This window comes from Rhamphochromis sp. 'chilingali', assembly GCF_963969265.1.
Source record: "Rhamphochromis sp. 'chilingali' genome assembly, chromosome: 11".
NCBI lineage: Eukaryota > Metazoa > Chordata > Actinopteri > Cichliformes > Cichlidae > Rhamphochromis > Rhamphochromis sp. 'chilingali'.
This window is the reverse complement of record NC_137938.1, coordinates 24,738,336-24,750,125: the sequence shown is the minus strand read 5'-3', so window position 1 is coordinate 24,750,125 and position 11,790 is coordinate 24,738,336.

Sequence of the window (11,790 nt, the reverse complement as noted above, 5' to 3'; positions counted from 1 at the left end):
GTTAATGGCGTGGCCAAACAGCTGTAATAATAACGTGTAGGTGTTGGTGGCTCAGTATTTATGTATGTCTCAAACGGGTTCTGGGTCTTTCTGTGCGTCTGCTCACAGCTGGGCAAGCCCGTAAACCTCCCAAAGGACGGACCCAGATAAAAAACATAACCAAAGACGATCCAGAAGCGTTTTGGGGCCTGAGCTGTGATCTAATGAATGAAAAGGTAAAAGATTGCCTCCCAGGGGATAAAGAGGAATTTAAAAGCCAGCACAGTGATGAAAGGGAGGGGACATTACTACATATCATGTATGTAGCTTTCACATTTGTGTCACAAGTACCATCATTGCAGGCAGGTGCTGCCATCTGCTATGGATGTTTAACTGACCTCTCTGCAGGCCATGTTGTTTACATTATTAAGGTGTGCCAGCTGCTTTTTGTAAACGGGGTTGCTTATTAACTACTCTTTAATTAAAGACAACGTTGAAACGTTAAAAAACGTTCTGAGGGACCCAGGGTCCCTGAGCAGTTGTGGACCTTTTTATATTTTGTGTGTGTGTTCGCTGTTATTTTTTTCCGTGTGTATTTATAGGGAGGTGTGTGCGTGGTTGTGGCTGTAACCAGGAGGCCGGGCTGCAGGCTGAAGATTGCTGGCCACGCCCGAGGAAGATGCCACACACCGTCAGCGGATCAGCATCGGCGGAGGGAGCTACTTAATAGTGTGCAGCCTCCACCGACGCGGGATGATTCTGTCACGGTTTGCCAGGGCAAGCCGTGGGGATGTGGAGGAAAATAGGACCCAAAACGCTAACGGCGCGTTTATTTACAGTGCGATAAATGATAATACATCCCCGTGCTCTCCCTTTACTCCCGTGTTGTGTCTTCTTCCCAGCTTCTGTCAGGGACCTGGTCTGGGCACGTCTTTCACTTTCTTTCCACACTTGCAGTCTATGACATTCGTCTTGCTCTCTTCTGCTTGAATGTGCCAAAGATCTGAAAATGTCCTATAAAGGGATGAACCTTTAATACCTTTGTATCATTTTACTCCTAAACGAATCACCAATTGAGTGGACGCTGAGTGGTTAAGCCATTACTTTGAAATCATTAGTTATTCTGGAAAGGACCTGATAAAAACGTCTTTGCATACTGTGAAATTGACTACAGAGATTAAGCATAGGCTGTAAGGCAAGTATCACTTAACTATATTTATAGGCACCATAATTTTTAAAAGAGCATCCTGTAGTAGACCAGTCCTTTATTAAAGAGGCCAGCAGAGCGTTACCTCACGCGACTTTGCTATTACAGTATACTAAAGAGCTCATTCAGCAGAGCAAGACAAGTGCTTCCTCAGAAAAACCACATCCTTCCTTTATAGGTAGCAACAAAAAAAGCATCTTCATCTCTTCACTCTTCCTCCTCCCTCTCACCCAGTCTTCCTCTGTGTCACACATAAAGTGTCACTTACACTAACCCGTTTGGCATACATAGGTCTTTGCAAAAATGCACATGCAAATAGACTGTTGATTCCCCCACACAGTCTTCTAGTCCAGCTGTGAGGACTGACTGGCTCATCTCTGACTCAGCATGCAGATTTTGTCAACTAAAAAGTGGCGTTGTTTATCTGTTTACTTCATAACAAAAGAGTCAACATGTTCCTGGCACAAGAACTTTTGAAGTTCTGTTTAGACGTATCAACTCTTACGGTCAAGCATCAATACTGATACTGAAACCTCAAGATAAGCATGACCAGTTTTGCTGTAACCAGTTCATGATCAGCCATGGTCTTGTTGCACAGTCATCTCTCATCCAGTCATCTCTGTATTCTGTTTGAGTGTTGCTACTCAGCTATAGTCACACTTGTCACTTGAGGCTGCCCCTATTTCCTTAAACCTAGTCCCCGTTTCACTGTTGAAAGGAGGTCACGTGCTGTGGCTTGGTTTCTGTGAAAACTGAGGTCAAGTATAGTAATTATCGCTGGCTGGCAGCTATCTACACACTAATGGCATTTTGTCAGTTTTTGCTGATTAATGTTCTCACACCTACGCTACCAGTTACACCAATAATAAAGCAATTAACTAGAAACATATCATTCTTATCATTTACAGCACGGTTTTACCCCCGTCTGGAAAATATACCTTTTGTTTTAATTCAGAAAAAATACACTCAACCTTCAGATAACAAACTGAAGTGTGCATGAAACTAACAGAAGACAGTCTAAGACTTCATACAAGGATATCAATGAGGTCCACACCATGAACAAATGAGCTGCTGGATCCAGATGAATGTCTGGATCCGGATCGTTTTTTTAATATTGTGATTATATTGAGAGTCTATCTTAAACATGATGCCTCACTTTTTTTTTTGTTATCCCACTTCAGAAGTGTGTGTGAAGCTGTGATGTGAAGTGCCCAATTTTGTCCTATATCAAAATGTCAGCCTTTAAAAAAACTCAGCTAGTTTGCCCATTGTGTAAGTTTTTTTTTTTTGACTTTCTATTAGGTTTGTTTAATGTTTTATATCATTTCTTGTTTTTTTTACTCTTAGTAAATTTAGCCCCATTCTTGGTTCCTAGTTGCCTTGTAATTGTAATTGTAATCCTTCCTGTGTTCCCTTTCTGCTATGTCAAGTCTTGTGCATTAAATTCATTCACGTGTATGTCTTCCCTATTTAATTATCACATTTCCCGTTTTACTTTGAGAGTTAGAATTCCTTGTGCGTTTCCTTTATTTTTGCTTCTTGTACCTTGTTTTCTGTATGATTTAGTTCACCTGTGTCTTATCTCCACTTTCCCTAATTACCCTTCTGTGTATATTGTCTGTGTATGTTTCTGTTCTCCCTCCCAGTGGTCCCGACCTCTGGTGTTTCTGGTGTTTGAAGGCCTTAGTGTGCTTTCAAGTCTTAGGTTTCAGTAGTTATAGTTTTCAGTTTCCTTTGTCCCTCATGATTCACATTTGTACAACCTTGACATCAGTCTGCAGTAAACAGCTCGCTTTTTGTTCGCCTCAGTCTGCCTGTCATCCTGGCTCTAAATCTGACTCCAAAACTTAAAATTGTAGGTTCACCCATGCTCCACTTTTGGTAACATTTTTATATTAATCAGTCCTTACCTTCTGAGTAATCCAACTGACAACACAGTTGGATTACACGCACGCACACACACAGCCAATAATCGCGCATATTATCCTTTAATTGCTCCAATGTGTATATGAGTTGATAAAGAATAACATAACTGTTTCTTAACTTGCACGTTATTCTACAGAAACATTTTGGTTTTTTGTCAGCCAAATGTTTATATTTGAAATGATAAAAAAATTTTGTAATGAGCAATTTGGGACCTATGCATGCAATTGGCATTGCAATGTTTTCAATCCTCATAACATTACACGCCTTCTCATTATCACAAAGTAATTTCTTGGAATGACATTTTTCTCATTAACACCTTTCTATAAGAGTAAAAAGATACCTATGAGGTAAACGATGCCTTACATTAAACGACTTCATCATCCTGTGCTAAGAAGAGGCGAGAGAGAGCGAGAGTGGCAGAGGTGAAAGAGAAAACGAGAGAATAAAAAGCATCAGAGTGCTCGCAGCAAAAGCAGATTTTGGAGGAAACGAGAGAGATAGGATGATGGAAAAATGTGGAGGCTGACGGGGGTATGTTGCTGTGCACAGCCAAGGTGGTCTCCAAAAAGACAGGAGAGAGAGAGAGTGGGACAAGGATGTTGACTGTTAATATGTAAGGTTTTCAGGATGAGTCATCTCTGACATTTTATGAATAGTCCCTTGACACACTTCTCGTCCCCTGCTCAGTCTCAGGCTCAGAGGGTCCCAAGTGACATCTTGCTAAAACCTCTCCTCCACAGTAAGTAAAGATTTTCACAGCATGTATTTTCAGCTATAACTTTATCATTTTGAATGTTTTAGTAGAGCCTTGTAACCTGTTTGCATTAGGATGTAAAGCTGGTCTCTCTTAGTGTTGTATTTTGTATGTGTTTTATCATCAGTGTGTTACAGGCTTTTTTAGAATTTAAAATGTGTGTCCTAACATATTTAGGCAGCCTGACTACCGAATTCTTTTTCTCAGAATGGAAGATGTTATGATATTTATCATCTTTAATCTTTAGTGTGTTTCACTGAGTGCCTGCTGGGATTGTTATGTGAATACATTTGACAGAATCATGATAGTAATACTTTTCCTCCTGTCTCTGCTTACTCCCCTCCTTTTCTCCTCCTCCTCTTCTTTTCTTGTATGTTTCTTCCCAGATGCGGCCACTCTGTTTTATTTTACCATTACTGTGCTTCCTACCTTTGCTATCTTCTAACCCTGTAAAGCCCACTTGCAGTCCAACACAGTACAGCTGGCCATATATATCACCTACGTTTTGTTGTGAAAAGTGCCCTGCAGGTACAGTAACTTCCTCACATCCCATTAAAGTTCATGGCTGTGATGTCAACAGTAGTGCTTTAACTGCAAACTGATGTTTCATATATTCCAGGTGAGTTTATGGCCAGACGCTCACAGAAAAACTGTGACCATAAATGTGAACCCTGTGAAGCTGGGAAATACACAGCCGGCTACAACACGGCGATGAACTGTGAATTTTGTGACAGCTGCAGTAAACGTGAGTAACTTCACATCTTTAGCTTTGGGCGTGGAGGCGCTACAGTACATGTGAGGATTTGAAATGTGTGAAAACTTTAAGGCAACTTTTAGACTGACAGCACAAAGAGCTTTAGTGGCAGGAATGATGACGTGGTGGGTTTTACGACTTACACGTTTTTCTACAGACACATTGATTCGAGCTCTTGTACACAGATATTCCCGCTAGAGCGCACCTGTTATCTTTTAAGCAGATAGAAGAATGACAAAGCATTACAGTAAAAATACTACTCAGGACCCCCCCTCCCCTTGTTATAGTGAAACATGTGGTTGCTTATACATTTTGTGTTAGTGTGTGAGCTCTATCATGCTCTCTCTTGATGTGAGATGTGTGAGTGAGTCATTAACTCTCTGTCGACCTGACCACTGCATTTGACCAATGACTCCACAGAATTTTGACAAAGTCAGACTGCTAGCTGTTTCTCAACTCAGGATTTCAGAGAAGTTTGCATATACAAAACTTACACAAGGGGATTTCCCATTTCATGTATCAACGGGGGGATACAGTCAGAAGGAGATGAAAGACAGAAGGGGAAGAGAAGGGGGTCTGTGAAACCAACTGTGAGCCAGCACTGGGGTTTAATATGATGAGATTCTGCAGCAGAAGTTTGTGTTTACACAGTAATCTCGACATGGTCTGCGGCACAGCCCACCGAGACAGGAGGAGGCTGAAAAAGCAGACCATCTTCATGTCAGTGGAAAAAAGAGCAAAATACCAAAAAAGCAGCAAACAGTGGAAAGAGCAGAAATGTCATGTCCTATGTTATTATTACTCAGGGCTTTGTGCTGGTACAGGTGAACAAAACAGCATGTCGTGCCTTTTTTAAATGTCACTGTGGAAAACAGACAAGAGAAAACACAGAACTGAGACAAATTTGAGTTTCTCGGTCTCAATTTTGGCTACATGTGCATTTTAGCTGAATTTGACTTTTTTGTGTGTCAACCAAGAAGCCTTTTTTACACATATCATAATCAAAGGGCTCACATACCTTTTTCCAAATTACAAACCAGATACATATAGACATTTAACATCGACCAAACATCTACTTATTGTTTATACACCTGCACATTAGAACAACTGTTTACATTTCTTCAGCAGAGGAAGGTGGGCGTTCAAAGCACAAGAAGGGGCTTTATACCAATTAACGGCTATGGAAATAATTCAGCCCACTCAAAAACTTTGCATAGCAGAGCAGTGATATAAAAAGTGCTTCTGTGTTGTTGGTGCCAATGATTTGTTGGTGATGATGATAAGAGTTTGGATGTGTGGACCTCAGAGGGCTTCATGGAACAAAATGCTTGGTTACCTGTTCTCTTCTGTTTACTACTCTGTATGTTTATGCTGCTTACTGCTCTCACTGCATTTTAATTCATTATTATAAGACAGCAGAGTAAAACAGTGCTGAGCACACACGTAAGAGTCGCTGCCAGCTTTAAAATGTCCACAGTCCTCGTGTTGTGACCTCAGCTGCTCATTTTATAGTAATCTGTCTGGAAAAAGTGAAAATATTTTTATTCTGCTTGTGGACCGCTGTTGGCTGGTGAGCTTTTAAGACTCTGCATGTTGTGCTACGTCCCTCTGTAACCCTAAATGCCACAAAATGATTTCTGTTTACGATTTTCACTTTGTGTGTTTGGTTTTGGGATGACTGTGACTCTTTGGAAGTCATATAAGTAGTTCGCTGATTGCTAATATGTAACATCAGATTGAGGTGTGCACACTAAAGCATCATTTAAGAAAGACCTTGTTTCATCAAACTGAAATTCTCTAAAGAAGAAGCACCAGACGTGATAATATAACGGTCTTATGACTTCAAACCAGAATCTTTACCTGTCGTGCCTAGCTTTGTGAGTCATTTCACATTTTCAGTTTTATCACAAAGACATCCTTTGCACACACTTTCAACTTTATCCGTCTTTAAATCACTTTTAACAATGACCGTGTTTTTCCACAGCAAACATGGAGGTCAAGACAGAATGCAGCGCGACTCATAACACCGTGTGCACATGTAAGGCTGGCTACAAGTGCAAAGACCAAGACTGTAAAGAGTGTGTATCCACAATCAAACCCACCGTCCCTCCATCTACTACTGGTAAGTGAGCCCTTCTCGGCACAGTCAACTAAATGTGAAACAATTGTTGACACAGTGGTTATCATTTATTCATTGCAGTGTTTTGTTTTGAATAGTTTCAACCATAACACACTTGAGGGCCACGTGCAGCATCACATTCTCATTAAGGAGCTTTGTCGTTTTGCATTCTTTCATTAACAATTTGCTACAGATTATCAGTGTAAAAGCACAAAAAATAACATTGTAGATGCGTTGCCCAAAGACATAAGATCGGAGACTAATTTAACACTACCATGAAAAGCAATAACATAACAGATATACTCATCTTTTACACCAAAATGATTTAGGCGTCAAACTTGTCTGAGTGTACAGGCTGAACCACAAAAGGGCAGCAAATGCTCATTTTTCATGAGAAGTTACTCATTTAACTACATCTGGGAATATAACTTCTTTTTATTTAAAAATACTCCTGAGAACCCATGAGTTCAAATGCCTTATTTTATGAAAACAAGACTGAAAGTAGCTCAGAGTAATAAGTTTGTTAAAAGAAACTGTTTATTTACATGTATGCACAAGAGCATTTACTAGCGTGTTTGTCTGGATCCAGTGGGGTACCTACAAACAAGGAAACATTCACACTCAAAAAATATTCATGCCCAAAGTGGTGACGTTAAGTAATCTGATTACATGAAAACATTCAGTTACGTAAGTACAACGTAAAATGTTCAAATTAATGGAATCTGGCCAAATGAAACTTACATTGAGCTCCCTAAAAAAAATAAATCACAATTAATGAATTAAATGAATAAACCTTTGATTTGATATACTTCAGTTTCATTTTGTGTTTATGAGGGCAAAGACTAATTTTTTGAGTGCATATTTTAACCCAAAGAAAAGAAGATATCAACACAAAAGTACCATCAGGATATTGTAAAGCAGCACTAACGTCAAGACTTGCTTAGAGAAACCCAATCATAGATAGTCATCACCCACAACCCTACAGAGGTCAGTCAGCTCTATGTGGCCTTTTAGCATCTTTCAGCTCGTTGTTTCTAGTTTTTAAAGTCTGCCAGTAATGAGTTTAGATGCCTTTAACGCTGATGTCATCCACCTTAAACCCACTGTGTCTGCGAGGGACAAGTATGCACTCTGAGGTGATAACATCAGTGTTTAAAAAGTGTTTAAAATTCTCTAAAGAAGAAGCACCAGACGTGATAATATAACGGTCTTATGACTTCAAACCAGAATCTTTACCTGTCGTGCCTAGCTTTGTGAGTCATTTCACATTTTCAGTTTTATCACAAAGACATCCTTTGCATACACTTTCAACTTTATCCGTCTTTAAATCACTTTTAACAATGACCGTGTTTTTCCACAGCAAAAGTGGAGGTCAAGACAGACTGCAACCCGACTCATAACACTGTGTGCACATGTAAGGCTGGCTACAAGTGCTGTAAAGAGTGTGTATTGATACCAGCCACAGTCAAACCCACCGTCCCTCCATCTACTACTGGTAAGTGAGCCCTTCTCGGCACAATCAACTAAATGTGAAACAATTGTTGACACAGTGGTTATCATTTATTCATTGCAGTGTTTTGTTTTGAATAGTTTCAACCATAACACACTTGAGGGCCACGTGCAGCATCACATTCTCATTAAGGAGCTTTGTCGTTTTGCATTCTTTCATTAACAATTTGCTACAGATTATCAGTGTAAAAGCACAAAAAATAACATTGTAGATGCGTTGCCCAAAGACATAAGATCGGAGACTAATTTAACACTACCATGAAAAGCAATAACATAACAGATATACTCATCTTTTACACCAAAATGATTTAGGCGTCAAACTTGTCTGAGTGTACAGGCTGAACCACAAAAGGGCAGCAAATGCTCATTTTTCATGAGAAGTTACTCATTTAACTACATCTGGGAATATAACTTCTTTTTATTTAAAAATACTCCTGAGAACCCATGAGTTCAAATGCCTTATTTTATGAAAACAAGACTGAAAGTAGCTCAGTGTAATAAGTTTGTTAAAAGAAACTGTTTATTTACATGTATGCACAAGAGCATTTACTAGCGTGTTTGTCTGGATCCAGTGGGGTACCTACAAACAAGGAAACATTCACACTCAAAAAATATTCATGCCCAAAGTGGTGGCGTTAAGTAATCTGATTACATGAAAACATTCAGTTACGTAAGTACAACGTAAAATGTTCAAATTAATGGAATCTGGCCAAATGAAACTTACATTGAGCTCCCTAAAAAAAATCACGATTAATGAATTAAATGAATAAACCTTTGATTTGATATACTTCAGTTTCATTTTGTGTTTATGAGGGCAAAGACTAATTTTTTGAGTGCATATTTTAACCCAAAGAAAAGAAGATATCAACACAAAAGTACCATCAGGATATTGTAAAGCAGCACTAACGTCAAGACTTGCTTAGAGAAACCCAATCATAGATAGTCATCACCCACAACCCTACAGAGGTCAGTCAGCTCTATGTGGCCTTTTAGCATCTTTCAGTCTGCCAGTAATGAGTTTAGATGCACTTAACGCTGATGTCATCCACCTTAAACCCACTGTGTCTGCGAGGGACAAGTATGCACTCTGAGGTGATAACATCAGTGTTTAAAAGTGTTTAAAACAACAACAAATTAAAAAATAAAATATTTGTTATCGGATCGCATTTTTCATGAAACACAATGAAGAAATGTTGTTTACAACTTACAGCTTAAACAGATTTTTTTTAATTATGGTTACGTTTTGGTACCATCAGCACTTCACAAAGGTTAGGGAATTTACTAACTTCATGTGAAGTGCTTGAGTTGCCTAAACCTAACCACAGAGGAGAGCACAGACACAGGTGAGAATGTGAGAATTGTGCACTTCTCTTGTCTACCTCAACAGCCTCCTGGCAAAGCTCTGCGCAGTGCTTAAAGGAAATTTCCTTTCATGCCTCCATCCCCCCTACAACATAACTCAGTAACAGTGTAGCAATCCATGATAACAAGTTCTAGAAGACAGGCAGATTTAGGGGTGTAGTACATGAATCTGTTAACTGATTCAAAGTCTTAATGTCGTGTCCTGTGTTATTATCACTCTGGGCTCTGTACGAGGGCAGGTGAGCAAAACAGTCTGTTGTGTCTCTTTTTTTAAATGTCACTGTAGAGGCCCTAGTTGTAGCATGTGTTTTCCTGTACTGTAATCCTGCCTACATACAGTAATGTGGACAGGTCATAGTCAGAATCCCTAAAATGTTTCTGATTCAGCTGAAACTGTTACATGACTAAAAATAATCCAAACAAATGAGCTGTTAATAATGCTTGGAAGCTATTTGCATGTTCTTGTAACTGTTTGCCTCTTCTGTAGTAACCGTGGAGAAAGGACACACACATTCAAACACACACACACACACAAACACATGATGAAATAAGTTAAACATTAGGGACAAAAGAGTGAGCTCACTGACAAATCCAAGCCACAATAGTGTCATCTTGTCATCGAACTAATAATGCCTGCAGTGAGCTTATAAGGTTCTCTTTTTTTTATGTTTCCCTCTAGTGGCGACACCTGATGTTACCACCACCAGGCTCGCCACTAAACCGATTGCAGGTAAAGTAGCCAAATTGTGTTGCCTGTGAAATTATTGAACTGATGTAAATTATGGAAACTAACTCTCTCATGTGTTATTATAGATACGGTGTGGTTCCTGGTGATAATTGCCCTCCTGTGTACAGGAATTGCACTGGTTTTTGTGACAAAAATCAAGCCATTTTTAGTCTGGATTAGGTTCACTCACGGTTAGTAGATTTCTTTTAAATCACTTAATATTTTTCTTAGAACTTTTGTGTTATAAATACCCCCAAATGTTTAAATTCTTATTAAAACCATCCCGTCATTTCTTGCTGCTTAGGGTACTTCTTGGCTGAAAAACCTGCCACACAACCTGCATGTGATGAAGAAGTGTCCAAGCCCGTCCAGGAAGTGTGCGGGAAATGTGACCAACCTATGTGTTAAAGACCAGATCTGGAATTTGGAGGAGCGAGAACCTAACAAGACACTCGGTGGCACATCCCAGATGGAAAACATTCGTCACTGCTTTTGGACATTTAAATGGAGCTAAAAGGCACTCCGCGCCGTGCTGATCAGTGGAATGCCAGAAGGTGGAAAGTTTGAAACTGTTGCTGTTTCCTGAGAGGACAGATGATCATTTTGGCATCTGTGACTTTGAAGTGTATAAAATTGTGGTGGGTAAAAATCTTGGAACTGATAAGACAGAGGGGACATTGTGGCAGTGAAAGGAAAGTATGTACTATAGTACATAAAGTTAAACATATTTCATGTATATCTACATATATGTGCAGACATAATTAGCTGCTTTTGTAGCCAGCTTTTCAATATCACATGTGGATGTTCTGTGTACATTTTTTCTTCTATTTCTTTTTCATTTAAAATAAACTTAATAAATTTGACTAAAACTACCTAATAACTACCTAACAAAGCTTTCTACACCTTGGATGGCATTCTTTGCACTGAGCCAAAGAAGCTTATTAAAAGTATATACAAGAGTTCGTAAATCATAACTTACAAAGAAGACCACTTTGCAGCTGTTCTTCCGAGATTTAATACATTTCTGAGGTGAGTGTTTTCCAGAAGCTGCAGAAACAAAGTCAGTGCATCCGCAGCTTGCTGAGGAAAGACGAATATGATCCATACTCATCTGTGGTTTCAAAGTTTGTTGTATCCAAGTCTTCTGAATTTTTTGAGATGCATCATAGGATCTCCTCTTTCGACATGTGGGAGTCTTTCCCCTGCTCCTGGGAAGGGAAGAAAATGGTGTCATTCTCTCCACTCCTCTCCTCCTCAGAGAGATGAATGCTGGGAGAAGATGCAGGATGAAACACTGGACAGTTTCTCTCATCCTCTTCCTCTCTCCTCGCTCTCTCAGCCGTCTTCCCGCATTCGGTCGTTGGCCCGACTTGACCCGTAAATTGACTGAGCAAGCTAAAGATGACTGTGCCTGGATTGTGCACATGGACTGGACCTACAGGGAGAAAACAAG